Source organism: Lathamus discolor, chromosome 10 (genome assembly GCF_037157495.1).
Source record: "Lathamus discolor isolate bLatDis1 chromosome 10, bLatDis1.hap1, whole genome shotgun sequence".
Classification (NCBI taxonomy): Eukaryota; Metazoa; Chordata; class Aves; order Psittaciformes; family Psittacidae; genus Lathamus; species Lathamus discolor.
Genome location: NC_088893.1, coordinates 6,786,393 through 6,813,479, shown reverse-complemented (window position 1 = coordinate 6,813,479; position 27,087 = coordinate 6,786,393). Strand labels below are relative to the sequence as shown.

General features: G+C 52.9%; 1 long non-coding RNA gene across 1 annotated transcript; it reads right to left on the bottom strand.

Moving 5' to 3' along the window:
* Positions 1-5,003: 5,003 nt before the first annotated feature.
* Positions 5,004-24,775, bottom strand: LOC136020052 (uncharacterized). The gene is made up of 4 exons (XR_010615174.1): positions 24,712-24,775; positions 21,759-21,849; positions 19,087-19,188; positions 5,004-5,927 (listed from the first exon to the last, which is right to left on the bottom strand). It is a non-coding gene; the product is annotated as an uncharacterized LOC136020052 (long non-coding RNA).
* Positions 24,776-27,087: the final 2,312 nt, after the last annotated feature.

Genomic DNA, 27,087 nt, shown 5'->3' with positions numbered 1-27,087 from the left:
ACAACAGCAAAAACCCTCCAAACAAACCAAAAGGAATTGAGCAAACCTGGTTTTCCACTGAGTTTGTGAGCTGAGGTGCCCTGTGGCCGCTCGGCCACGGGGAGGGCTGGGTGGGGAGCTGGCATCCTGCCTGCTGGCATGCTCCTTGGCATCAGGCTGCGGTCATGGGCCAAGTCCCATCGGTCAGCTCCTCCAGCCATGATCTCACCCAGCAAAGAGGCGGAGGGGGGAATAATCGCTAAAAAGGCTGAATTTCCACTTGGCTCCCTCTTGCCTGCTCCTTTGGGGGCCCAAAGGCGGGCAGGAGATCACCCTGGTCTGACCCAGAGCCTGGGAGATGCAGGGTTAAGCGAGGCTTCATGCATCCCTGTGCCAAAAGCCTGCAGCTGGATTTTGAGCCCCGGGAAGGTGGTGGTGGGGAGGGGGTCGGTGGGGGGGGGGTTGGGTGGTGGGGCTGCTTCTGCCATAAACAGATCAGCGAGGAGGGCTGGCGCTGTCAAAAAGCACTTAGAAACCCTGGTGCTTGGGATAGAAAAGGTCTAAAAGGGGCTTTCTGGGGCAGAGAGTGGGCTAGGCAAGGGGAGTGGATGTCCATAGAACAGGGGTGTCCATAGAAGGGGGTGACGTGGTGGGAAAGCCCTTCCCACAGCCCACACTTCCCAGCTCCCTGCCAGCCCCTCACCATAACATCCCCTGGGGCTGTGTCTCCCCGTGCCACAGCCGGCTCTTCTCACAGCCTCACATTCCCGGCTGGCAATGAGAAGTGTTTCAGCATCCTCTGTGTCCCTTCTTGCTCCATAAATCCACTTCCCCATGCTTTGATTTATGATTCCTTTTAAGAGCTTAAGCCCAGCGTGTGCAGATGGAACAAAACTTGCCTTTTGCTGGCTGGTACCTTGTGACTGCAGTGGGGGAAGAGGTTGGAGGGAGGGCACTGCCTGCCCTTTGCCGGCCCTGCCGGGACTCGGTGCCTGCCGGGAGCTCATCCATCACATGGAGGAGACCAGGTGAAATAGGCTGTGGTGGGATTTTGCCCTTTACAGCCTGTGTGACCTCGTGGTGGCCTCTGCTGTGCAGTGGTGTTTGCTTCTTGGGGTCTGTCATGCTGCTCGGTCTGTCTGTCCTCCCCACAGGGCAGAGCCCTTGTCCAGCTGAGTGCTGGAGGAGCTGATGGCATCCGTGGCCAAGACATGAAGTCATGGAGCCAGTGAGAAGGGAGAGGAGGGGAAGGCAAAACAAGGGATGGGATGCCAGCGGGATGAAGGCAAATCAGGAAGAGGGGGGACTGCCTTGGGCACTGCTGTTGGGCCATGGTGTGGCTGGATGAGCTCTGCTCCAAGGGGACACTGCTGTCCCTTGGAACTTGCTGGGGCCTCTGCACTGCTGTGGGTAGGACCACCAGGGTCGCTGTCACCACATTGCTGGTGGAGGAGCCAACACATGCACTTGGTCCCTGTGTGTGATGCTGCCTCTGTAGTCAGGAACACCCCTTTGCAGGAGACGGGGACATGGGTGGCACATCCCACTGGCCAAGGTTTGGAAGCTACTGCCAGTTTTGGGCTGGGGAGCGGAGACACATGCCGGGTACATCCCCTCTCTCCCACAGGGCTCATGCCACATGGGATGTAGGGGGAGCCCTCCGGGTGAACCCCAAGTGCCACAGCCCTGCGGGCATGGGGAAAGAAAAGCAGCTGGTGAAGCTGTGCCATGATTGGCAACAGGACAGTGGATCCCCAAGACATGGATGAATGCCAGGACAAGAGGGGTGGGGACCCTGACCATTACCTCTGGACAAGGGCACAGCCAAGGGAGTCCCCATGAGCCTCAATGGGGCAATGGGGGGCTTGGACCCCCTGCCCTGAGATAGAGGAAGAGGGTCCTTGTGCTGCACAGGGAGACAGGACAGGCGCCAGGGAGGGAGAGCAGCCAGACAAGAGCAGAGGAAGAGGAAGAGGCAGACAAAGGTGCTTTGTGTGGGGCAGCATCCGGAGGGGAGGGAAGGGGGGACATGGGGAAGGGTCTGTGGGTGCCAGATGGGGTCGCGGTTCTGGCTCCCTTCTCCCCAGTGGTCCCCAAAGTGGGGTGCAGGAGATAGTCCACTGAGGTGTGGGAAGAAAATACTTTTTAGTACCATTAATAAACATAAAAGCCCCATTTTAAACTGGTTCTTTTTTCCTCTTTACCCCATCCTGTTTTAATTTCTGGTTTAGTTTGTACTTTACAACATACCCATTAGTATGTGCAGGTAATTTATACGTCCATAAATATATTGAGGGAATGTAGTAAAACCAGTTTGGAGCCCGCTGTTCTACAGGATGCTGGTGGATGCCTCGTGCTGTCAGGAACCAGAAATCCTCCTCCACTGCTGCAGCACCCAAGGGCAATGCAGCACTTCTCCCTGCTGAAGCTCACGAGGTCTCTGCTGGCTCCTGCAGAGCTTTGGGGTGTCCTCACCCTGTAACCCGGCATCAACCCATCTTGGCATCTCCGAGGCCATTCCAATTAGCAACTTGTCATTGAGGAGGTCATCAAAAGGCTGCTATAAAAACCCGAAGTGAGGTTTGACACAAAGTAGAGCAATAATCAGGTCCCTGCCCTCATTTTGAAACCATCCCTGCAGTCCCCTGTGGGTCCATGCCTGTCCCGAAAGCCCAGCGGCACCAGAGCTGGTTGGCTGGCGCCATCCCACACCCGTGGCAGCAATAGCAACACCTCGGACAGGAAAGGGGGCTGGAGAAAAGGCAGAGACACTTTAAAAGACAGCCCTGGCTGATGGCCATGTCCCCCCAAAACTGTGCTTGTGGGGTGATGGGGAGGAGTGGAGGAGGACAGAGGATAAGGAGGAGATGCTGGTGGCAGCTTGCTGCAGCAGGAGGGGCTGAAGCAGTCCCAGGGGATACTGATGACCCCCTTGGTGATGTACCACCACCACCTTCCTAAACCCGTGGTGGCAGGGACTGCTCCCCCATGCAGGCAGGGGGGTAAAGGCAGTGCTGCCCAGGACAGGAGGGGATGGGTCTGGCAGCGGCTGGGTTTCAGGCACCCCTTGGAGTACCTACCATGAGACATTAGGACTTAGCAGCAAAACAGCTCCTGCAATGTGGTCTTAGTCCCAGGATGAGGAATGCAGCCCAGGCTGTGTTGTCAGACACAGCCTTTAGCCCTTGGCTCCAGCCCCACTCACAGAACCAGTCGCAAGGACAAACTCCTCCTGTGCCACCAAGCCAGGGCCACCAGCACATGGCAAAGCATTTGTGCCTCTGAAGGGGCCATCTGGCCTTCCTCCCAGCAGAGCAGCAGGAGCTGCAGCCTGGCCCATTGCTGGCGGGGTTGACCTCAAAACTCAGCCGGTGGCAGGGCTGGTGCTGCTGACAGGAGAGCCAGGGCAGGAGGACCCCTTTGAGGGGTCACCAGGAGAGACACTGCTGTCACACGGCTGCCACATGCACCTCTGGGGACAAGAAGGGCTCAAGCGCTGTGCCCAGGGCTCTGCTCTCTCCTTTATCCCTGGGGAACAGCCATCATGGCAAGGATTTGGACAGTCAGGGTGGCTACTGCCCTCACCAGCTTCCCACCCATGTGGCTTTCAGCCCGGGTGGCATTTGGGCAGGGGGGACACATCCATTCCCCAGAGCCCACTCCATGTCTGGGCTCTCAGGAGCCAGCTTTGCCCAGGTGGATTTCTGCGCAGGGAACAGGACCTCCAGCTCCCCAGCTGCCCACCCCAGCCTGGATGAGGCCCCTGGATGAGTGCCCCAAAGCTCCAGGTTCATCTCTGCATCAGCAAAGGTATGAGACAGAGGAAAGATCACATTTTTGTACCAAAAATAATGTTTATTTCTCCTTTTTTTGTTCATATAGACTGCCACAATAATGCAGACCATCACAGCTGCAAAGCCATAAGAAAAGGCTTTATATGAAAGGAACCGCTACAAGAGAATAAAAGCTCTCAGGCAGGGCTCCAGGCTGGCCCGGGTGCAGCTCATGTATCCCAATTTCTCTTTCATTTTGCACCGTTCTGGGACTGCTGAGTGCAGCCACGGGCATTTGGTTGCATGAAGGCAACCCCTGCCTGGACTCACCAGCCTGGCAGAGCCCAGTACATCCCTGACATAAGGGTGGCAGAGCTCTTGCCCCTGCAAGGAGCCCTCTGATGCCCCAGGCACTAAGAAGGCAGAGGGACCGATGGAGAATGTGGAGAGGGGCTTGGGACAAGGGCCTGTAGGGACAAGCCAAGGGGAATGGCTTTAACCTGCCCGAGGGGAAACTGAGATGGGCTCTTAGGCAGAAGCTCTTCCCTGGGAGGGTGCTGAGGCGCTGGCACAGGGTGCCCAGAGAAGCTGTGGCTGCCCCATCCCTGGCAGTGCTCAAGGCCAGGTTGGACACAGGGGCTTGGAGCAAGCTGCTCCAGTGGAAGGGGTTCCTGCCCGTGGCAGGGGGTTGGAAGTGTATGAGCTTTAAGGTCCCTTCCAACCCAGTCTGTCACTCTATGGCTTAACTGTCCTACCTGTTCTTTTTGACTCTCTCATCCATTCCAAGGCAGAAGTGGTCAAACGTTGCTTCTAGTGGGCTCCTGGTTCTCCCTGGCTTGAGTGTGGGGAGTCCTTGGACCATGTCCAGCACCATCCTGCCCAATCAGCTGCTCAAGGCTGAACCCAAGCAACTCTTCTCCCCTCTACAATCAGCATTTTTCTCTTTCAAGCACAAACCTCTTGTACTCACTCCTACCTCTTCCCAAGGGCCTCTCTGCATCCACATGCTCACTCTTATTCTCTCTGGTTCATGCACCACTGGCTTTGCATGAGCTGAGCACCTGGGACTGGAGTGAGATAATAGACATGAAGTGCATTGGAAGCACAAAGAGCCCAGCTGAATGCAGCCACCGCCATGAGGGGACCAGAAGCTGTGCCACTTGTCACATGGGGCTGCTGAGCTTCCAGCCTGTGATATGATGGACGAGCCCCAGGAACACCCAAATGATACAAAAAAAAAAAAAAACGGAATTGTATTATTAGTGAACACAAAAGAGCATTAAAACTAAAAGCTGCAAAGGCTCAGGGTGACCCCAGGAGGGACCAGTGCTCCCAGTAGTGCTTGGACAGGCACAGGCTCCAGCAGCAAAGAGCCTGCACTGTGGTTGCAGCCATGTTAAAGGCCCCAGACCCGGCTGCACTCCTTGTGCTGGCTCACCCCTCCGTATGTGGCCATTCTCCCTTCTCCCCGACAGCATTCCCAGCCACCCTAGTTTCTTCTCCACCCTCCTGGTACCCCAGCTCCCTGGGCTGGGATCAGCCTGCCTGCTCCTGCAGGGATGTGACAGCAGCCAAGCTGTGTACTGGTTCCAGGTGATGCTGGGCTGTTACGGATCTTTCCATTACTTCAGTGTTACAAATATGTTAAACTAGGACAGAAAACTCAATGCCTGGAAGCTGCAAGCTAGAGCAGAGCTGTTCCCACTGTAAACTACTTCACCAACAGCCAACACCCTGCAAGACAAGAACTGGAGTCCCTGCTCTGGCACCCCAGCACCAAGCTGTGTGTAGGGAGGGCTGTGGCTTGCCCCTCTGTCTCTGCCTTTCTGCTCAGTCTGCTCCAGCATGGGAACTGCAGATGAGGTTCCTCCCCTTGGCTTGAAGCCTTTGACCCTTCACTTGTCTATAGGGGCAGACCAAAGATTGGACAGGAGAGCTACAGTGACACAAAAACTGCGTCAAGCAGCTCCAAAAGCAAGAAAGAAAATGCATCACCCTTCACAGCCACGCACTGTGTGAAAGCTCATTTTACTTACTGAAAGCTTCTGATGGTCCAGCAGTTTTCTGCCTTTGCCCAGTGACAACGTGTAGCACAAGCAGCTGATAGTCTTCACTGTGTCCTCCAGGATGCCACTATCTCCTGTCACCTCAATGGCTTTGCTGGTCCCACTTGTTCTGAAAGTAAGGTGTTGTTGAAAACATCGGGGAGAAGCTCTGGTAGAACCTCCAGGCCAGCTCTGGTTCATCTTCCTCATGCTGGGCTGGAGGACCTCAAGACAATGGGGAATCAAGAAGCTCCCACCAGGGGAATATGGTCCGGGTCTGCCCAGTGCACCACGTTAAGAGTTTCAGACCCCTGCCTTTCTTCACCCCAACCCCAGAGAGCAGGCATAGCTCCCTTAGGGGCAACACCATGACACTAATGGGACTCCACATCTCAGACACCACCTCCTTAAGAGGCCCCTGTGCACCCCATGGGAGGGAATAGTGATGGGATAACAGAAGATGCCGCCTGACAAGATTACAGCCCTCTAAATCCCCCCATGCCCTACACTTTGGCCTTATCCATTTAAGCCTGGCATTGCCTTCCAAACACAGCCAAGTGTTGGTGTCCCAGTAACGAGGCCCAGACAGCACATGACACCACACTCAAGGCAACAGCCCTGAATTAGAGCAGCCACTGAGCACCGATCAGCACCGGGGCACACAGTAGAAGGGGAGACAGGGCTGAGCACCACCACAACACAGCATCCTGCCTTCAGTGCATGGGAAGATGTAGTTTTTATGATGGGAAAGGGATGGCAGAAGGGAGGAGACCTGCTCAGGAATATAAAGCAGCAGCTGAATTAGTGCCCAGATGCTGCAGGCAATGAGAAGTTAACTCTTTTGGGACTGAAAGCCTTTCTTGCTGTAAGCATAGCTCCTGAAATACCAAAGGAAGGCACATTAAAATGTGCAGAGGAGACGAGCTATAAGGTTCTATACAGGATTTAAAAGCCTTTCGGAGGGTCAGCTAGATAACCCTCACAAACCCAGCACCCATCCCTGGAGCACAGCTGAAACTACTCCTCACCTCTCCCTGCCCTGCTCCCACCTGCAGCCCCACATGGGGCAGGAAACATTACCTGTGGGTCTGCCCCCACCCCTAAGCTAGAAAAGCAAGAGGAACATGGAGGGACCAGGGGGGATAGGTGGGGGGTTTTGTGCGCAGCAGGGCTGATGCACGCAGATCATGTGCAGAGCCTGGCTGGGGAGAGACTGACTACCTCCAAACACAGATGTCAACCATCTCCCTTCCAGGTCTGCTGCCAGGGTGTCCCCTATGGAGGGTGGGCGTTTTTAGGTGCTGGACCCTGCTGTGTGGACCCTGTGTGGGTGCTACTGCTGGGTCAGCCCCTCAGGGATGAGGCATTTGGTCTGGGCAGACAACACAGGGAGCATTCAGAGCTGCCAGGCTTTGTGCACTGATTCCCTCAGGGCTACAGCAGAAAGGAGGAGGGTGAGATGTGTCCCCCCAGCTGCCAGCTGGACTGTAGCACAGCTAAAGAGAGCTGAAAGAAAGCAGGAGCCTCTTCTCAATGCACTGCTTGTCCTTCCCCCTCTGCACACCCTCCTCTGATCCAGCAGCCCCTTCTCACAGGCTCCCCCATGGCTCCCAAACCCCAGCCTGCAGCAGCAGCTCCTTGCTCCTCATCCTTCCTCAGCCCCCAGGATAACCCCTTCCCAAGGCCTGGCAGGAACCCAGCAGACGGCTCCCGCCCTCCACCTCCGCTCCTCGCAGGTCCCAGCTCTCCCTCACGCCCGCACTGACACTCTCTCATCTTTCCCAACCGGTGAATTTTCTCACATCCTCCCACCGTTTTCTTCCATAAATGCTTTATTCCGTTGCTTTATTTAACCCGGGCAGGCTGAAAGCATCTGCAACATCCTGTGAAGAGGAGGGCTGTGAAACTGCAGCTTGGCATTTAAACCTACCCCTGCCAGCTTCACTCCCGTGGGAGAGACCCCGACATCTCCAGGTTATGATTTCATATGCCTCCTTCGTGTTCTTTTCCTGAATTAAGCAGCCCCAGTTACCCTCGCTGCCTCGCTCAGCTCCTTATCTAGCTTATGGTGTCCCCCTTCAGGCAGGGGAACCAGAACTGCAGGCAGCACAGCGCATATAAAACAGAAAAGGCTGCCGCTGCGGTTGCTTTTCCTTCCTCTTTCCCAGATACTTCGAGGTCTCAGAGGGGGCTTTTGGGGTTTAAATACCTCAGAACACTTGGCTGACATTGCCACAGACACCCCACAGCCCCCACGTTTCGCTCCCAATGGCAACAGATGCTCAGAGCATCTCTGTAGAGTTATAAAGGAAAGGCACACAGGGCAAGACAACCCCTTTGAGATGCCCCAAGCCTCCAAACATCCAGATGAGAACCCTTTGCAGCCCTTCACAGCCAGGCTTTTGTTTCTTTCCTACTGAAGTAGTGCCAGAAATATCCCTACTATTCACAGTCTTCCTGATGAATTTTGTTTCCTGCCTTTACCCAGTTAAATAACAGGTTAGCAGGCAGATAGGAACCTCCCCTCTCATCCTGTGGGAGCTTAGCTGGTTTAGGAGACTGCAAGAGACTCCTCTGGAAATCCAGGTGGCTTTATCAAGTGGCTTCTCATGCCAGCAGCAGCAGAACAACAGGAAAACACTGGAACTACTGAACATAGATAGTGCTTTGGGCAAAGAGTATATATGGCTTGGCGAAGGGATCACTGGGCTGAAAACCCATGCCCAAAGATGCTATTTTCGGTCATCCCCAGCAGATCTGGTTTGAGATTTCAGTGGCTTTACAGAGGACAAGCAAAACATTTCAGGAATACTTGGAAATTGCTGCCTCCTACACACAATACACAGATTTTTGCCCTGGTATGATCACATCCACCAGCAAAGGCTGCAACCTGCCCTGTTCCCCTGGCTTGGATTGGGATGACAACCATCATCATCTCTCCCACAGACCAGGCAACCACCTGGTACTGTGTCTGCTCTGTGCACCACAGCAGCATCCTCTCTGAGGAGGAAGAGTCCCCTTGAATTCAGCCCAGCTAAACCCCCCCCCCCCTTCCCTTTGGATGCTCGGACAAGCAGCAATGGATTTGTGATTGATTTTCCGCCTTCACTTTGCTGCATGGTGGGAAGCAGATGGCACACGCATGACGTTGGGGCAGCAGAAAAGGACACGGCTTGAGTCACTTCAACCACAAACCAATTCTGAATCATCTGGCTGAAGCTCAAGGGTAGGACAAGTGCTAAGCCAGACCAGAGGAGGACACGGAGCTATTGTGTCCGTGCCCTGCACGTCTTCCTCGATGAGCTGGCTGCGGCATCCCCTTTCGCTGACCTCGATCCTCTACAACGGGTCCTTTAAGCTATTAAGCAGAAGCCCAGTGGCTTTCCCCATTCCTTTCCAGTCTAGGGATGGAGCTGCTCGAGGCAGAATAGAGCCAGCTGCTAGGCAGGATGGGAGTCAGATCAGAGCTGACAAGGCTCACATGCTGAGCTCCTGTCTTCCTCGGCAGCTGTGACAGGCCATGGAGAAATGTCCTGACAACTGGTGATGGAGAACAATACATCCCACTGGGAGGGCTTCTGGGGACTGCAAAGCACCAGACAGGAGAGTCAAGGGGAGGAGGACCTGGAGAAGCACCAGCTCCAGCAGCATCCTCTGCAAACACATGCTCCCAGACCTGGCATGGGTTAACCCTGAGCTGCTTTGGGCAGCTCAGCAACACACAGCTACTCACTCCCTAGCCTGCATCAGGATGGGGTCAGAATCAGAAGGGTAAGGGTTGAGATAAAGGTGGTTTAATAGGTAAAGCAACAGCAAAGCAATGAGGAATTCATTCACTGCTTCTCATCAGCAGGAAGACGTTCAGCTGTTCAGTGGCTTTTAGCTGCCCATGGGGTTAAACCATGAGACAACCACATGGGTACTGCACTGAACTGAAATCACTTCCTGAGAAAAGCAAAAGAAGGGGAAGATCCAGGCCAGGGGAAGGGAATCCCATGGTGCCAGGCAGAGTTCAGGCTCAAGTGTCTGGTACCCCCCTCCCAGCTCCTACCTCCAGAACCCTCTTGGTCATTTCCTCCTGTAGGCAGCGAGTCCAGGCCCTCTGTTTTTGCAGGTGTGGAAAGGGAAATCCTCCCCCTCCAAGGAAGCTGGGTCTGAACCAGCTGCAAAGGCAGCAAGTGCTCCCTCCCACCAGGGTTTTGATTGCAGCAAGAGCTTCCTGCCCTCAGAGCACAGAGTGCTCCTCTGGGAAAGGGCCAGAGGGGTGAAACCAAGTCAGATGATAATGGACACAGGGCACGCTGTCACTGACAGCCGAGGCCATGTATGGGAGTACACATGGTGCTGTGTCACATGTACCTACAGGTTTTGTGCTGCTGCCACTCAGTCACAGTCCCATCACTGGTGGAGGACCACAAGTACCCTGCACAGCACCAAGGCACATCTGCCATACAGACACCAAGATGGTCAGGGTCTGAGGGGGCAGCAAGGCTACACTAACCACCCATTAGACTTGGACCCTGCTGAGGCCAAGAGGCAGATCAGCCCCATTGCTTTAAATCCCTGCCCTTTTCTGCATGTAAAAGATGAGCAAGCATCTCACTGCTGCTGTAGGCTGCTGAAGCTGAGCTGGAGATTTCTCCCTCTGCTTCTCCTGACCCTCATCCTCCTGTATTTGTGCCAGAAAAGTTATGGCTTTATCTTTTCTACATCTCTACCCTGGTTTTGTTTTTCCAAGTGGTTGGCTGAGAGATCTTCCTACCCCACTCTTCTGGTCTGGTCACCAGCTTATGGCCACTTCTGTGTCCTCACTCCCATGTTGGGTCCTGTTTTTCCCTACTTTCTTTTCCATTCTGAGCACATCACATCCCCTCTACCCAGAACCTCCTGTACAGCTGCCACTTTCAGCAGCACAGAAGCTGCTTTAACATCTCTTCACTGTGCCATTTGTGAACCTGTTTCCTTGGAAAAGTTGCCTCCTTTTCCAAACCTTCTTGATCTCTCTTCTTTCTGCCTCTAATACAGAACAAGGCTTTTCTCTGTCTTTTGCTGTAGCTGCTGGCAATGGGTGGGGTATTTCCATATCTCTCACTACCACCTCGACTCTTTCCATGTCTCTCTGGTCCTGTCTTTACCACACTTGTGAACCTAAAAGGTACAATTCTGTTCCTTAACATAAAACTTCTAGTAGGGTTTGTTGCAATAGGACAAGGGGTCATGGTTTTAAATGGAAAGAGTAAGTTCAGGCTAGATATGGGGAAGAGATCTTTTACACTGAGGATGGCGAGACACTGGCACAGGTTGCCCAAAGATGCCCCATCCTGGAAATATTCAAGGTCATGTTAGACAGGGCTCTGAGCACCCTGATCTAGTTGAAGATGTCCCTCCTCATTGCAGAGGTGTCAGACCAGATGACCTTTAAAGGTCCCTTCTAACCCAAACAGCGTATGATTTTAAGACTGGTGTCCTGGTCTGCATCACTGGACAGGAGAACAGACAATGGCAGGCGGGAGTGTGCAGTGAAAGATGCTGTGTAAGCCACCAGGAATGGAGGGGTGGAGAAGCTATTTTGGATGTAGATTAAAAGGCTGTAACATCAGCGACTACAGCAATACCAGCTGGGTATGTGAACCATGCCATGGTTTCCTTGACAGCTGCAAGGAAGGAACAAAGAGCAAGTGGTAAAAGTAGGCACCATGTTTTTTCCTTTCCTCACCAGCCCTGGAACTCCTTGTGGGAAGCAGCACAGAGATGGCACAGCCAGGAAGCAGCACGTACCCTGCCACGCTGCCTTGCTGCGGTGAGACAGGCTGCTGGACCACAAAGCTTCCTGTAAAGCATCCATCACTCCAGCCCTGTTAGCCACTGGAGAAGGAAACACAGAACCCGGTGACACTGATGTGGCAGGAAGAGGGCACAGAGCCCTGCATCTGAGCTCCTTCACAGTGGAGTGAACTGTGCAGTTCACTCACCCCCTTCTCTGCCATGGAAAATCGGGAAAAGGGATAGTGTATGTTCAATATCCTGTCTTCCATGTCTCTCAGATACGGAGTAAACTCCAGTGGCTCTTCACTATATATAGAACCATAGAATCCCAGACTGGTTTGTGTTGGAAGGGACCTTAAAGCTCATACACTTCCAACCCCCTGCCGTGGGCAGGGACACCTTCCACTGGAGCAGCTTGCTCCAAGCCTGTGTCCAACCTGGCCTTGGACACTGCCAGGGATGGGGCATATGCTTTGAGGGAATGTTTTCATGCCCCATGGCAGTGTAGGGGCTGGGAAAGCATTCACACACATTCGCCCCCCCAGGATGGGTGGGAATAGATTAGGACCCAGACTGCCTGGCAACGCCTTGCTGCTGGGGAGGAGGGAGCAGGGGCAGCTCCGCTGGGATTCTTGGGTATGGTGTCTAAAGCCTTTCACTTCCCCAGAGATCCCAGCTGTTGGGTTATTTGCTGCCTATGGAGGAGGCCTCTCCAGCTGCTCCGCTGAAGTCTCCCCGGGGTCTTCTCCCTCTCTGCTTGCCTCAGTTGTCTCCTTGTGCCTCTCCAATGAGCTAATACCGCCGTGCCCTCTAATCTCTCTTCACTCTCGTGATGGTGCTCAGGCCGCTAAGGCGATTAGCCTGGCCTCAGCTGCCAGCCTGCCCTAGCAACAGGGATGTCACCCCTCGGGGAGCCATGTGCAGGGGTGGCCCGTGCCCTGCCACCACCGGGGTGGCAGCGCAGCTCTGGTGCCCTCTCCTGTCCAGCCACACACCCAGAGGAGGTCCCCGCGCTGCAGCCTATGAGATGCGCTGGGAGCAGGCACTGGTAGGACATTTCCCTGCGCCCACCCTTGCCTGTTGTCTCCTCTCGTTAGTGTAGGAGTCTCCCAAGCTTGAGAGCAAGAGGGCCAGGACACAGGGGCAGAACATGCTCCCAGCCTTGTGCTCCAGGATCCCACGAGCAGGTTTAAGAAGCCATTAAACCACCAGACCGAAATAAACCAGCCGCCTCTGCAAAGCCAGGCAGAGGCTGCGAGCTCCAGATCCAAATCACTCACCACCAGCCTTGACGCACATCCTGCCCTGGCCATCAGCACGGCACCGAGGCGGTTAACGCCGAGCGCACGGGGCTCTGCAGATCTGTTTCCGTGACAACAGCTCCCGATGAGACCCAGAGCTGTAAAATCCCATTAAACATCTGTGAGAGGCTGCCTGTGCTGCCTGCCACCCCCCGTCCCCATTGCCCACACCAGCAGCACCCTGCACCCCAGAAACACGGCAGAACGGAGCAGGGGCAGCACGCTTGGGCACGAAACGGGCTATCAGACCTGGCTTTTGGGCTATTGAAGGGAGGCTGTAAGGATCGAGGGGGAATACACCCCACAAGTCACTGGAAACTTGGGGGCTCCCAGGAGTGACACAAGAGCCCCCACTGTGACTTTGGCTGGCAGAGATGCTCTTCTCACAGCAAACCAGTCCAAATTCACCTGTGGGGCTCTCGATGTCTTTAGGGCAGGCTTGAGTGGCACCAGTAACCACTGGCATCTATTAGGGCTTTTTAATTTCTTACACTTACCTACCCACTTGTGCCAAGGCTAAGTAGAGAGTCTGGGGGGCTGCAAAGGGTCCCTGAGGTTGAGACAGGGCAGTGACCAAATGGGGTCTTCAGACTGAGCTCAGCCCAAGCCAGACAATGGGACTGGAAGGCTGAGGAAGGATGCAGTGACAGTGACAGAGCCCCACCTCTGGGCTTCATTTACCACCCTTCCACCCCTCCCACCTCCACCCAGCTTCAGTGCACTCAAGGACTTTTAAACACCCTTTTCACTGGACTTCTTCTCTATGCTTCTACCACTGCCTGCAATAGGAAAATGTGTCAGGAGAAGGTGAGTAGGAAGTTAGGGAGGTGATTTAAGGTGATGCTGTCTATTGCAGAGCTCAGCCAACACCTTCCTGCTGTGGGTAAGAAAAGCAGTGATAAGTTTAGTCTGGTATCACACAAAGGGGTCTCTGAGTACTGGACAAGCAGGGCTCTGGTACTCGGGAGATCCTAAGTAGTTACTATTCTTTGTAGGGGAGCTCGGGGGCAGGGGGAGGGAGGGGGGCAACAGGCACCATCCCTCGAAGGGAAGCTCAAACAACAGCACAGGCACAACCCATTCCCTGTGCCTGCTGCTGGGGCTCAGTGACCTTAGGAGAGAGAACATGGACACACAGTGTCCAGGCTTACTGTAATACAGCTTATTATACAATATCTCATAATATATAAGCCATATATAGCTATGTACACATAGCAGTAAAGAAGCCTTCTTATACAAGGCGGCTCCTGCATCTGAAGCTGGCTGCAGGACTGCTCAGCCACAAATACTTGTCTGCTGGATCCTCCTGAGCTGCACCCCAAGTTGCTCCCTTGTGCTCCCGGGTTCAGAGATGCAGCTTTTCATTCTGTTTGCCAGCGCTGCCAAGTCACTTGTATCCTGGGAAAAGTACCCTTCCTCTGCTTGGGCAAGGGTAAGGATGGGGCAGGAAGCAATCAGTGATTTCTTCACCGCCCCCTCCCCCCCATCTAACTCCATCGCCGGGTATGGGAGGGAAAACAGTCACAGGGCCTCGCAGCAGCAGCCCTGGAAACTCCGGCATCTGCAGGAGCCAGGGGAATCCAAAGGGGCCACGGATGAAAGCTGACACAAAGAAAATACTCTTTTAGAGCTACAATTGCTGGCACAGCTGCTGGCCAGACCCCCTTCCACAAACCGAAACATGCCAGCAAGGGGATGGAAAGCATTAACTTGCTCGTTTGTGTGATTTAACCATTTCCATCCTCCTGTCCCTTGAATAAGCTCAGATTTCTTTAGATTTCCAGCACCACAACACAACAACGCCTGGGGGTCTCCCGGAGAAGCACGAAAGGGTTGAGAGAACCAGTAACGGAGAAGATGGAGCTCCCTCTTCCTTCCTCCTCAAATGCTTTTAAAGGCAGGAGGCATGGGCTTTTCTGCAGGAGTAGATGAACAGGAAAGAAGCCGAACAGCACCTAGGAGGAGCCCAGAGCAGTTTGATGCTCCTTTCAAAGCACAGAGGCTCAGAAAGCCCACGGGCTCAGAAGCGAAGGGGGATGTGTGGGGGGGAGGAATAAACCCAAGTATTGCAAAGAGAGAAGTTGGCTGAAAACACCGGAGTGATCTAGGAACAACGCTGAGGCAGGGTGGGGACCTCTCTGAAGGAGCAGGGACACAGAGGCTAGACACGGAACATGCATTTAGTGGGCTGGCTAGCTCCACCATGGCAAGCCAAGCCCTCGGGCTTCCTGGGCTGAGCTCTAGGGACGGTGTGGGTCTGCAGCCTTATCTGTGCGTGCTCTGGATCAGGACCACCTTGTCAGAGGCAGCAAAGCGGCAGGAGGTAGAGACGGAGGAATGCAAGAGCTTGCAAAGCATCTCACTGCAGGAGTTCAAGCTGCCAGGAGGAGCGGATGAGTTTCAGGAAACACAAAGAGGCAGGAAATCAAGAGAGAGGGACAGTAATTGAGTCCATATGTTGGAAGCAAAGAATGCATCTGGTAGCACGGAGCAGACTAAGGGAGAAAGCCCACGCTGTGGGGACAGGGTCGCGTTAACCTCCTGAGCCAAGCAGCAGGTTAAATTCAGACTAGCCAGAACTGCTGAGACGGGTCACTTGTCACTTATGTGGCCTCTCAGGTCTGTGCCTGGAGAAGGCACATGTTAACATCCTGATGTAACATGATGATGTTGCAAAAAGGGGAAGGAAATGGCTGTTATTACAAAGTGACAGGGTTAGATCTACATCCCTGAGCACGTATGGAGCTAGGAAGGAAAGCAGAACACAGTAACATCAGAACATGGTTTTGCTGTTCATCGGGCAGTGCCAGGAGGGATGAGGTCCACCCTGCTCTCCGGAAGCAGTACAGAAACTGCTGTAGGATTCCCTCACCTAGAGGTGAGGGCACAGGCGAGGTGAGGAAAGAGGAACCTGAGGCTGCACAGTCACTGCAGGACTCTCCCACAGAGACTGCCCTGCTGGTTTAGGTACTCCCGGGTTCAGGCTACAGCCCTGGGAAAGCTCCTGAGTTGTTTATGGCCTCCCCATGCCCCCTTTTAAAACACATTTGCAAAGAAATCTGAAACGTTTGTGGTTGAACAGAGGAGCTGATGCCAGCCTGCTGCGGAATGGGCTGGGAGCAGGGAGAAGAGCTCCGGTGTTAACACTCACCCTGGAGGAGACAGGGCACAAGACTGAAGTATTGAAAGGCCATACAGGGTTTTGGTGTGTCATGTAAACTGCTGCATTCTATATAGGCAGAATATGTAGGGCTGGCAAGAAAGGTGGAGGGGGGCTTTTGAGAAGGGCAGGCAGGGTCAGGACACCACCATCACTGGGAAGAGCTTCTGCCTAAGAGCTCATCTCAATCTCCCCTCTGGCAGGTTAAAGCCATTCCCCTTGGCCTGTGCGTACAGGCCCTTGTCCAAAGCCCCTCTCCAGGTTTCCTGTAGCCCCTACAGGTATTAGAAGGCTGCCCTAAGCTCTCTCCAGGATGCATCCAGGCAACTCACTTGCAAACAACTGAACAGAGCAGCAATCCCTTTGTCCAAAGCTGTCAGTGAGGCTCAGAATGACAGAGATCCCTCGCCGATGGCAGATAGCATCCCTGCAGCACTGCAAGATCCCCCCAGCTGTTGAGGAACACTCCTGTGGTCCACACCACGACATAAATGCCTTTTCCCACATGATGAACCCTCCTACTCAGCCTCCAGACTTTGCAGAGGGCCGTGAATCCCTTCTGCCACTGTTCATATCCACTTGGAAACGTTTTTGTTTCTAAAACCAAAAGGATGCTGTAAATTTTTCCCCACCGATTCATTGCCCTCATCTGTGTCAGCTGGGCAGTTCAGACCACACCGCACATCCATAGTATGTCCTTTTGGCATGTTGAAGCTTTTCTACGTGTTCTCAGCAGACAAAAACACAAAAAGGAAGAAGAACAGAGAAAGACATTCCTAAAATACTTGCTTTAAGCAGGAGAGCAGTTTCTATCCTTCAACTGTCTTCAGGGCTCCAGACCTCCCCCCTGAAAATCCCTTTGTCCTCACTGCCAGAAGTGTGGCTCATCCCCCATTTAGATCCATTAAATCACCCCCACACACTGAAAATTAACTGTTCAGGCAACACCGCCGTGCTCCCCAGCAGCAGATCACCCAGGAAGTACGGACTTTCCTGCTCCTGGCTGGGGAGTGTGTGCTCAGAGCAAGGGCAAAGCTCGCTCACAAATACCCTCATGTGCATTTCACAGGCAGGTGACAGAATCCCAGACTGGTTTGGGTTGGAAGGGGCCTTAAAGCTCATCCAGTTCCAACCCCTGCCACGGGCAGGGACCCCTTCCACTGGAGCAGCTTGCTCCAAGCCCCTGTGTCCAACCTGGCCTTGAGCACTGCCAGGGATGGGGCAGCCACAGCTTCTCTGGGCACCCTGTGCCAGCGCCTCAGCACCCTCACAGGGAAGAGCTTCTGCCTAAGAGCTCAGCTCAGTCTCCCCTCGGGCAGGTTAAAGCCATTCCCCTTGGCCTGTCCCTACAGGCCCTTGCCCAAAGCCCCTCTCCAGGTTTCCTGCAGCCCCTTTAGGCACTGGAGCTGCTCTAAGGCTCCCCTTAAGAAGCCTTCTCTTCTCCAGGCTGAGATCAGATGAGAGAACTCTGCAGGAAAAATACAAACTGAGCCAGCACCAATGCTTTCCCTGCTCTTTGTTTTTGCAGTATTTTGATATGGGACACACACACAACAGGAAAGGTCTGCACACTTCAGCCACCTCCAGTCACTAAAATGAGATTAAAAGGTGATTTCTTTGGACCTGTTGTTAAAAGCTGCTTAAAGACTGACAGCCCCAGACTGGGGTGCAGAGACACAGTGAAGCGCCCTGCCCAGCTCTAGTGCAGCACAGTGGCGTTGGCTCAGCAGCCTGGGAGAAGGGATGGGACAGTTATACAGTGACATATAGCTATGTTAGAAGGAGACTGATTAGCTGAATGTAAATACTAGCCCAGGTAAGAGAAGAGCAGAGCACCAGGGGGGCAGCTGGGAGCTGTCATCCTCTGTCCAAAGGACGGATACATCTGCAGTCTGTATCCTGCTCCTGCCTCCTATTTTCCTTCCTCCCTGGACACTGACTCAGCACCACCAGCCTTGTATCACAGGACAAAACAATGAGTATCCTTCCTTCCAGGCATCACATCCGCCCATTCCATCAATGTTTCTTTCCTTCGGCACCCCACACAGGACAGCACAGCCACAGCTCGGATAGGAAAAAGGCTTCCCCTGTAACACCACAAATGAGGCATCTTTGGGATGCAGCCTCAGGTTTTGCAGCCACAGACAGCAATGAGACAAAACTGTCCCTGCTCAGAGCAGCCAAGATCCAAGTCCCTGTTTCTGAGCCACAGGAAGCATGTCATCTTCACTGGGACCACCTCCGATCCCAGGATTTTGTGTGATGGAGCTAGTCATGAGAAGAAATGGTCAGGAAGACAGGACCATATGGGAGGCATTGAAAGCCTCACCAACAGATATTCCCAGGTGCTGGAAATCCTCTGGGTGTACTTTTTAGCCACCCACATGCAGGTGATTGGGAAATAAACCCAGAGGATCCCAACCAGTTCCTTGAGCCACCCGCACTAAAGCACTCACCCTGCAGGGAGCTGATTGCTCTGGTTCTGCTCCAGAGTCCCCAGGCTGCCCCAGAGCTACCACCCCCCAGAGACCCAGGGGTCAGGCTTTGAGCTGCAGAGGTGGAGCCCACACTGTATGATGCTCACTCCATTCTACCAACCAAAACCATGACAAATCAAGCCTCATCGCCGGAGGCAGCAGGTAGGTGAGTAGGTGCAGGATGCGTGCAGGCACCAGAGCTGGCACGCAGCAATAGCTGTCTTTGCCATTGCCAGCTCCCACTTGTAAGATGAACTGCAGAAAGCACTGAAGTGATGCCTGCAGTCCCGCAGGCTTCAGACCCATCAAGCACTTGTTTCCTGCTGACCTCAGCCAGAGTCCAACAAAGCGACAAGCACAGAGATCAGCAGGAAGGTAAGGCAGAAAGATGTGTTTGAACAGAGATAAAAAGATGCTTCTCAAGATGAGCAGTGACTGAGTCTCAAGGGGCTGTCATTGAGCATGTCCATGCCACAGCATCTGCAGCAGCACAGGCACATCTCTGAAGCAGCCCACTAGGCAGGACCTGCTGCTTTTGGGACATGACTGAATACAGGCAGTTACTGAAAAACGGTTGCTCATTACCTGTGCTGCTTCCCAACATGTTATGGCAACCAGAGCTATTTTCTGAACAGGTGGGTTCTGTCACCAGAGCACTTCTGCAGTCAGATCCCATTGTCAGGCAAACTGTTGGGAAGGAGAATCGGATTGGTTTGGGTTGGAAGGGACCTTAAAGCTCATCCAGTTTCATCCCCTGCCACAGGCAGGGACCCCTTCCACTGGAGCAGCTTGCTCCAAGCCCCTGCGTCCAACCTGGCCTTGAACACTGCCAGGGATGGGGCAGCCACAGCTTCTCTGGGCACCCTGTGCCAGCGCCTCAGCACCCTCACAGGGAAGAGCTTCTGCCTAAGAGCTCATCTAAATTGACCTTCTTTAGAAGACCTCAAACTGAATGCATGTTGTTATGGCCAGGAATGGGCTTATAAGGTTATCCAGGATTTGAGAAGGAAGGAGATGGAATTCAGGCTGCAGATACTAGGCAGGTTACACACAGCTGGGCACAGGGGGAGATGCTTCCAGAAAAATCATTGGCAAGGGTTGAATGATGGCAGAATCACCATCCTTCCCAGGGAGGCTCCTTCTAAGCCCTGAACACATTTCAACTGTAAAAACAGTACTCTGATCAATACAAGTGAAAAAATTACAGGAAAAGGCATCTTTGAGGTGTTTTATCCTTCCTGTACCTCACAAACGTTATAAAGGCATTAGGAACAAAACCACATTTATTTTCCACTCCCCTGTTTCTGATGTGTTGGTGCTATCATTTGTGGTCATGGTCTTAACACCGAGAGAACCCATCCTCCTCAGTGCAGGAGCCATCAGACATGGGGTCCTGCTCTTCACGTTCCCTACCTCAAGCTCTTCTTGCCCATTATCCCACAGCAAGGCAAAATGGACTGTGAAAACTTAACACTTTTGCTACAGGAGGTTTTATAGCTTCAACAGTTTGAAGGCTTCTAACACTGACGAAAAGGAACAAAATCAGTTTGCAGTGGGTGTTTCCTATCGGCATCACGTGGCCAAGTTTGTATGGGTTTGGAATTAAGCGTGGCAGGAGAAAATGACCTATTCTTTTGGAGTTCTACCAGATGCTTTCGCCTGTCAAACATCAGATTCCTCCTGTGCGCACAACTCAGAGCTCTGTGTCTTAAAAACAGGACAGCCGAGACCATCTCGAGATGCTTTGGGAAGATAAATAGGGAGCTCTTTACTCTTCCTTTTTTTATCCCTGCCTTTATAAAAAGCAGGGTGGGGGTGTGAAGCCCAGCAACCACATGTGTTATGGAAGCTTGTACACAGGGAACAATGACAGGGAGCACAGATTTTCTGGAACACATACAAGGACATATAGATCTAGTCCAAAATTTACTCATCGAGACTCTCCCCACAAAGTGAGTTGATAAAGCTGCCTCCTCTACAGGCAGAGTGAGCCTATTTGGAAACTCGGGTAATAAAGCTGAACTGATCCAGCAGTCCAAGGACAATTACTGCTGTTCAAGCAGGTTAAAGACATTGGTAGCCCTTTTTTGGTCAAATTAAGTACAGAATTTAAGTTCATCACTGGTTGGTCATAAGGATGCTAAGAAACATTATAAGGCAGCAGGATGAAGAAGAGAAGGTGACTGAGAAATAAAGTCCCTAGGGTAAGCAGGGTGTGTATGTTAGAGAGGAGACTTTCCAGTGCTGTTTTCCTTGAGAGCAAATAAGGGCTTAGAGAACCAGACCTAAGACTAACACTGGACCCACACAGTGCCTTAACCTTATCCCCTCTGAATCAGCCTCGAAGCCCTTTGCTGTGCTCTGTGTGGCAGTGGGAAGCAATTAGACGGGAATAGTTAATTACCACTGATGGGGGAAAAGAGGATCCACCTTTTCCAGCCCTTTGTGCTGGGAGCTCTAAACTTCAACCAGGGCCCTCAGCAGGAGACAAGGGGCCTTAAAGCACCACTAAACATCACTCAAGGATGGGCAGCACTAAGCTTAATGGGCAATTAGCATTGCAACATCTACACCTAATCAAAGCCGGCTCCAATCAACACTTGAGCCTAAGGACTGACAACGGGGGCACTGAGCAAGGCTTGAAATGCCCAAAGAGCTGCGGTAGGAAAAGTATTTGGGGGACTCTTTTCTTGCTGCACTGGAGAAAAGCGCTTATTCAGGGAGACTCCTGTTGCTTCTCTCCCCATGTGGCCACTGGGAGAGCTTTTCCTTTTCTCTCTTTTTCTCCCACTTATTCCCCCTTCCCACCCCCAAAGTTGAACTTCTGCTGCTGTAGCTGATGTTTAGCACCAGATTCTGAGGGTACATCTCAGTGTTAAGCCTGATTCATCATCTTTTGTGCAATACTAGACAGGGAAACCCTGCAGGGAGCACAAGACGAGAGGTGGAGTTGGGCAACACACAAGGAACAAAATAGCGAAAAATGCAGTTTTTCTGTCAGGGGAACGATGCTGATGTGATCCCTGTTGGATCACACTGGAGGAAAACTCACTCATCAGAAGCCCTGCTCACACTCTGCCACAGCTGCACTTTTCTGAGTTTAATCAGCTGTGGAAGCTTGAGCAAGTTCTACAAGAGAAGAGCACAGAGCTGCCTGGACCTGCACCAGGGCGAAGTTCAAGAGATGCCGAGTGCAAACAGGTCCCTGACTGTACACCTCTCCCTTTCTTACACAAAGGGCAGAAGCAGAAACTCACCTGCACCAGGTTAATGCTCAGCCCAGCCTCCTCCAGCTCCAGGACCAGTCTTATCTCTTCATAAGGCAAGTGGAGAAGCCCCAGGAAACATCTGCCAGGGCACAGAAAAAGCATGGGTCAAGCTTTAGAACAACCCCCTTATGAGCACCAGAGAGAAGTGGTTTCTGACGTGGTCCCACTGGCAGAGGACTGTCCAAACCCAGCAAGTGCGGCTCCTTCCCCCTTTTGTCTTTGGAGGGTCTTTCTTGTCTTGCCTTCCTGGTCTCTCTTCTGAGTACAGCAAACCCAGGTAATCTGTGAGCTGTTGAAGGAGTCATGCTTTGGGGAAGCACCCGGCTTTTCTTCATGCAGAGGCTGACCAGAACTGACCTCCTAATAAGTACCAAAGCTCTGGCTGCTACATGCAACAAATGCCTTTACAAACGGGTAGGGAACGATCAGAGCGTTGCTTTCCCTGCATCCACAGATACAGGCACAGGTTACTCTGCCACAAAGGCAAGATAACCTCACTGAAGACATCTATTGCCTTAAATCAGTGCAGAGACTTCAGGCCTGACAATGTCCACAATATCCACTTGCATAACAAAGCTCAGTGCGAGGCACTGAACACCAAAGGATTTGTGGAGAGGCACGAGGGAAGGGTTTCAGGAGATGTGTTTGCAGGTTTGGTGCTGAAAAAGTGACTGAAAGATGCCCAGCATCAGCACAGTGCCCAGGCTTTCCTGCCCCTTCTTTAACAGCTATTTCCTTTACATTGCACAGGAGTGAGGCTGCCACAGACACCCCGTTCTCTGGGAGCATGGACAGTCCCCACCGACACTCCTGGGACTTGCACAGAGGGGTATGAAAAGGGTTTGCACCCTGTTCTGCGACTCTGCCTCTGCCAGCTCCACACCACTGACCATGACAGGCATCCCACTGCTCAGATGCCTGAAAACCCGTTGCTTCACTATGGGCTGGAACAAGCAGAGGGGTTTTTACCCATCCCAGAGGGGTAGTAAAGCCAAGGCACCCCTTCCTGCAGTATCCCAGCCATAGGCAGGGGGAGAAGCAGCACAGAAACCCAACCCTGAGCAGCTCTGCTTGGTGAGCTCTGCTCCCCCTTCAATACCGTGGGCATGGGGACTGCAGGAGCCTGTAGCACCCCCAACATCACCCCCCCCTCCGCTCAGCAGTCCCTGAAACGGAACACTGCCCAGTAACAAGGCAGGAGAGGACGAGCATCCCTTCCTTGAGCTGACCTATGGCTGTGCCGCCGCTCCGTGCCTCCTCCTGCAGCCGCGCCGGCGCCCGGAGCCGCTGCCGGCACAGAATCACTGACCTATTTTCGTATAGGCACAAGATCACAAACAAAGGGAGCTTTAACTCAGGGTATTTAAAGGAAAAGATACTCATTTATGGCTCCCGAGAAACCGCAGCAGTCTCACGACGTTTGTTACCTCCGAGAAGCATCTTTGAGCATGGCTGTGGGACAGAAGAAATACCCAACTGCTCCATGCTTTCGGGTAAAAGCAAAGCAAAAAGCTGGGGGGAAAAAAAAAAAAAACCACAAACAAAAAACAAAAAAAAAAAAACCCCCACAAACAACAACCTCCCCCCCCAAAACCAAACCACCACATTTCTAGGAAAAACAACAGAAGGGGATGTAAGAAATTGGGAATAAACTGAGCCTTGATAAGCACAAGAATGAAAGGCACAGATTTCTCTAACAAGGAGTGACTAAGCAGGGATATCCCCCACCTCCCTGGCACTGCTTGTGCAGACTCATCGAAACAGACTCAAAACAAGTCAGCTTTCCTGGGGATTTTGGTCTAAGTTTGCTGATGGACTTGGACCAAATTGTGAAGTATTTAATCCACACCTGAGGCAGGTTTTGGAGCTGGGAGCTCCAGCTGGTTTGAAGTTAGTTGGATGCTTTATGGCACGTACTATGTCTGTGAGGGTGATGACTTAGCAATTTGGTCCTCAGGTACTGGAAACAATAGGTGCCACGAATGAAAACCCTTTAACTGCATTCTTTAGCCTGAATAAAACTGCAAACAAACCCAGTACAGAGGCTCACAGAACTCTGTCTCCTGCCAACCACCTCTCATGGAAGGGAGGGATGTGTTGTGCTCAGTACAGAGCAAGAGTCCGTAAAGAACCGGTAACTGGGAGGGGACCGCAGCCCATCTCCGATCCGACAGCATCCTTGTTTGGTTTGTTCAGTGAAATTCACTGTTGGAGAAGCCTCCAGTGAGTTGCCATCTTGCTTCATATCCTGGATTGGGAAATGCCTGCTCGCCCCCAAGTGCTCCACCGCATAACACGAAGGATGCAGTGACAAACAACATAAAAATGGTTACTACAAATAGAGATGCTGACAATAGTTACTCAATATCACATGCTGGCAGCTCTCCTGGGGCTCTCCATACAGCTGGGAAAGGTGCTGCTGCCAAGAGTTGTTGGTCACGAACCTGGGGCAACATCCCACTCCTCCCAATGTGCACAGGCAGGAAGGAAAAATAGAGCAAGAATAGATCCCAGCGTCCGGAACAATGGAAACAGGAAAGTCCCTCTCATGTGGGGAGCCCGGACAACAGAAGCTCTGCAGTGAAACCGTAGCTCCATCCCACTTCCAGGCGGTTTGTGGGGTCTGCTCAGCCTCCTATGGAGATGTGGGTTCAAAAACAGGAATATGGAGCATCCTGCGGAGGGATGGATGGAGGGCACCATACAGCCCCGGGGACTCCAAGCAGCATTCCATCCCAAACACAGCTCATTCCGCAGAACCCCCAGCCCCAATTCTGGCATCTCCCTCCGAGACCCCCTCACTCTGCATCCCCCCGGCACAGATCAGGGCTCGCTGCCTCCCCTGCTCCAAGCCCCGCATCCCACCCTGGCGCCGGGAAAGCGCTGCCAAGCTTCTCCTCGGCACATCCCGGTTCCCCCCCAGCCCTCTCCCTTTGCCAACCTTTATATTTTCTGCGTCAGAAACATAAAATGGAGACTGCAGGGAAGGAATCCGCTTTTCCCTAAGATGGCTGAGGGAGAAGCGGGATTTGCACGGCGGAGCATGAGCACCCTCTGCTGCTGGATGAGCCGCTCCCGGGCTGTGGGGGGGGGAAGCAGCTCCCCAGCCCCACAGCCTCCAAGCAGGAAGAGAGACCCCAACCAGCCCTTACTGAGGCATTTAAATTGCTTTTTATAGCCAAAATATTGGCTTAAAAGCCTTCAGCAACCTTGCCACCTCCAGAGCTCTCCTGGTTGCCTCTCCCCACCATCCCTTTTTATCCTGCTTTTCCCTGCTGTGTTACATTCACAATCCTGAGGAAAAAGGGAGTATTTTGTATTAAAAGCAGCATGTTTCACACGAAACTCCCCACAGTTAATGCCCACAGCTCTGCACAATCATATACTTTTCCAGGTTTGAGAGAAACCACCCAATTTCATTTGTATTAATTTACACACGAGGCTGAGTGCTCAAAGCCTGGCGTTACCTCTTGTAGGAGCATATACAGGCCCAGGGATGGGAGAAAGGGCTGAAGACGAACATGAGGGGAGAACCAGCACCCTTCTGAGATGGGGTGACCAAATGCTGTCCCTAGGGAAGGTTTAGGGACAAAAGGGCACATGCAAAGCGAGCACACAGGTACCTTGCAAGCCACTCACTGAGCATCCAAACTTTCAAGCCAGGAGCATGTCAGTGTGGACCAAAATTCCATTTGGATCCGAGGCTTAAATTCCCAAGGGAATTTTGCAAGAAGTTTTCACAAGATCAGTTCAAAAAAGTCCAAAAGTCGTCACTCAGCTATGAGACACCACCACAAACAGATCCAGGCCCCCGAGTCCTTTTTGTAACTTAAACACTGAGGAAAAGGAGGAAGAAAAGCAAGAAGGTTTAAGATACAGAAAGACAGAGAGAAAGTGCTTATATGGAGGACTGCAGGTAAAGTGCTAACACCAAAGGATTGAATTCAGCCAGGAGCGGGGTGCCCAGCACACATTTTGGCGCTACAGCTGCAAACATTCAGCCTGGCAAGCACCGGTTTGGGGGTACCAGCACTTACATACCACAGAGCTGCACACAGCAAACCCCACCTCAGTACAGCAATACCTTTAAGGGCCTTCCCTGGGGGAGAGCCATCCTTCCAGTGGGATCAGGGTGAAGCTCCAAGCTGGAGCTCGGGGTGATGCTCTTGCTTTAGAGCATGCTGGGGTGCAGACACAGTGGATGGGACACCCGGAGGGGGGGTGGCGGTGGCGAGGGGGATGTTAGCTTTATCACTGTCACTTCTGCAGCTGAAAAACTATGGGCATGTCCCCCTGCATGGCAGAAGCCAAGCAACGCTGGCACTGGGATGGCAGGGAGCTGGGCGGGTCAGAACTGGCAGCAGGAGTGCACCAAGCATCAGGTATTTGTGCAGTGTTGCTGCATAAGAAGAGGCACCAACAGACGAGGTGCCAGAACACCTCATCCTGTGAGCAATGGGGAACTGAAAAAAGAGTTGCAAAACGTAGCTCTGGGGCTGCTAAAGACGGTGTTGTGGTTCAACCCGAGCCACACAGCTCGTCCACTCACTCCCACCCTTCTTGTCCTCCCCGTACACCCGGAGGAACAGAGAGAATTGAAAAGAATGCAACTCCCACGGGTTGAGATAAGAACAGTTTAGTAACTAAGGTATAACACAGATCACTGCTGCTACCACCAATGATAATAATGATAAAGGAAATAACAATAGAAGAGAATACAACACCTCAGCACCAGCCGACCGATAACTCACCCTACCCCACCTGACCGAGCACCGACAGATACCTGGTCCAACCCCGCAGTGCACCATTCCTTCCGGGTAACTCTCAGTTACATCCTGGGCATGACGTGCTGTGGTATGGATACCTCTTTGGCTAGTTTAGGTCAGGGGTCCTGTCTCTGCTTCCTCCCGGCCTCCCCTCATCCCTGGCAGAGCATGAGACTCACAAAGTCCTTGGTCAGGGTAAACATTTGTGTTACCAGCTCTGTTCCCAGGCCAAAAGTCAAAAACACAGTGCTGCACCAGCTACTAAGAGGGAGAAAAATGCTAACTGCTGAACCCAGGACAGATGGGTGTATGCTCAGCATCCCCGAGGTGACTCAGGCTGGAAGCACTGGGAAAACACAGTGAGACATCAGGGTGGACCCCAGCCTGGTGAGATGATGCCATGGGGCAGGAGCAATAGACATGGGCTCGGTGGGATGGTGGTCCCCAGCAGGACCAGGGTATGGTGGCATTACTGGGCACCCATCCAAACGTACAGTGCCTGCAGGGAAGGGGGTTTGGGGGACCAGGAATAGAGGAGCAGTACACCAACA